We start from the raw sequence: 2845 nt of genomic DNA, 5'->3' as shown, positions 1-2845 counted from the left end.
TCCTAACGAGAGGCCATTGTTTTCTAGTCATTCATTAAAAGGTCCAGTACTGCAGTACAGTGTTACTGCAAACCCCAGTGGCTGTTGTGCAGTGGCAATGGCAGCATGAATTAAATCGCTTGGATGTTTAGAGAAGAAGGGAAGTGGAGGTAAAACGCTGTGTGTGTATGTCTTAGTGTGTGTGTATGTCTTAGTGTGTGTGTATGTCTTAGTGTGTGTGTATGTCTTAGTGTGTGTGTATGTCTTAGTGTGTGTGTTGTCTTAGTGTGTGTGTTTGTCTTAGTGTGTGTGTATGTCTTAGTGTGTGTGTGTATGTCTTAGTGTGTGTGTGTATGTCTTAGTGTGTGTGTGTATATGTCTTAGTGTGTGTGTATGTCTTAGTGTGTGTGTATGTCTTAGTGTGTGTGTGTATGTCTTAGTGTGTGTGTGTATGTCTTAGTGTGTGTGTGTATGTCTTAGTGTGTGTGTGTATGTCTTAGTGTGTGTGTGTTTGTCTTAGTGTGTGTGTTTGTCTTAGTGTGTGTGTATGTCTTAGTGTGTGTGTGTATGTCTTAGTGTGTGTGTGTAGTTTTAGTGTGTGTGTATGTCTTAGTGTGTGTGTATGTCTTAGTGTGTGTGTATGTCTTAGTGTGTGTGTTTGTCTTAGTGTGTGTGTATGTCTTAGTGTGTGTGTATGTCTAAGTGTGTGTGTTTGTCTTAGTGTGTGTGTTTGTCTTAGTGTGTGTGTGTGTATGTCTTAGTGTGTGTGTTTGTCTTAGTGTGTGTGTATGTCTTAGTGTGTGTGTATGTCTTAGTGTGTGTGTTTGTCTTAGGTGTGTGTATGTCTTAGTGTGTGTGTATGTCTTAGTGTGTGTGTATGTCTTAGTGTGTTTGTTTGTCTTAGTGTGTGTGTGTGTCTTAGTGTGTGTGTGTGTCTTAGTGTGTGTGTGGTATCCTCCACATCATTAACAAGGTGTTTTCTTTAGCTCTGTTCGTTCCTTTCGGCTGGGCTGTGGGCTTTGAACTGGCTGTGTTTAATCAGAAACCTCAGTGTAATCCCACTATTTTTAACATATTACCAGAACATGCCTGGTGTTTACGGAGCTACCCAGAACAGAGCACAGCATTCCACCAGATTTCCGTAACTGCTGGAGCTGTGGGGAAATAATGATGAATTCAATGCTGAGAACAATCAAACATAGGTATGGGTTGGATCTATCATTCTGGAGTTAAGAACGGAACCAGAGATTAGGAGAGGCCTGTTTTTTAAAATTAATTTAACATGCAAGGCAATAGGCCTTGCGAAATAATACACACAAATAAATCCTTTAATCTTGTTGCCAATTCTTTTCCCAGTGTTTACACCAGAAACTGGAGAAAAAATTAAATAAGAAATTGATACCCCTGCTCTCACATCACACATTTACACCCTTTAAACATTTGGTCTGAAGGAATTGTCATGTTGCAGCGGTAAAGATTTGTGTGATGGTACCAGTGGGATTTGGTCCATTTGAATATATATCGTTTGGAGTTTCTGTCGGAACTTTCTCGCTCAGTGTTCAACATAATGTCTCTGAGCCTCTACTCTCACAGGTGAATTACCTCTATTGAACTGATTCAATGATAATGGTAACATGCGTATCATTTATGTGTAATATGTGCGCAATATGCTTATCTATGTGGTGCGCAATATGCTTATCTATGTGTGTTTAGAAATTAAGCACACATAATGAGGCATATCTGAAAGGTGTGATCCCTCATGAACATTGTACAACCAGTGAGGCTGCTGATAATGGCTGGAATGGAGTCAAGGGAATGGTTGAAAACCATGTGTTTGATGCCATTCCATTTACTCCATTTCAGCCATTATTATAAGCCGTCCTCCCCTCAGCAGCCTGCCACTGTTGTACACCTTTTGTGGCTGAGTGCTGCTGAGTTCCAGGCTGAGCTCCTCACGATGAAGCAGAACTGTGCTTCACTACTAAATCTGAGTCAAAGCCAAAGAACATCAATCTCCCTTTAAAACAGATCCCAGCATCAGACAGGGACAACCCTCATTCATAACAACATGGGATGATGGACGGAGGAAAGAGAAGGGGCCAGAGAGAGAAACAACACAGGGAAAGAGAGAGGAGAATGAAGACAGGGAAAGAGAGAGAGTTGTGTGTGTGTGTGTTAGTTGTGTGTGTTTGTTAGTGTGTGTGTGTGTGTGTGTGTGTGTGTTAGTGTGTGTGTGTGTGTGTGTGTTTGTTAGTGTGTGTGTGTGTGTGTGTGTGTTAGTGTGTGTGTGTGTTAGTGTATGTGTGTGTGTGTGTTTGTTAGTGTGTGTGTATGTATGTATGTTAGTGTGTGTGTGTGTGTTAGTGTGTGTGTGTGTGTGTGTGTTAGTGTGTGTGTGTATGTGTGTGTGTGTATGTGTGTTAGTGTGTGTGTGTGTGTGTGTGTGTGTGTGTGTGTGTTTGTTAGTGTGTGTGGTATGTGTGTATGTTAGTGTGTGTGTGTGTGTGTGTTAGTGTGTGTGTGTGTGTGTGTGTGTGTTAGTGTGTGTGTGTGTGTGTGTGTGTGTGTGTGTGTGTGTGAGTGTGTGTGTGTTCGTGCCCGCATAGGTTGTGTGTGTGTTTGTTAGTGTGTGTGTGTGTATGCCTTGTATGCATATATGTTAGGTGTGTGTGTGTGTTTGTGTGTGTGTGTGTCCGTGCCCGCATGCGTTGTATGTGTATATGAAATGTGTGTGTGTACGTGAGAGAGCATCTCTTGGAGCAGTTAGTCCTCCTCCTTCCCAGAGGGCACAGCACGGTCACTTCCTGCTGATGACAGCTGACCACAAAGTCTTGGCCTTTGTTTCAATCGCTCCAGAACAAAGGGC

This window comes from Coregonus lavaretus (genome assembly GCF_964263955.1).
Source record: "Coregonus lavaretus genome assembly, contig: HAP1_SCAFFOLD_3003, whole genome shotgun sequence".
NCBI lineage: Eukaryota > Metazoa > Chordata > Actinopteri > Salmoniformes > Salmonidae > Coregonus > Coregonus lavaretus.
This window is presented reverse-complemented; position numbering follows the sequence as displayed.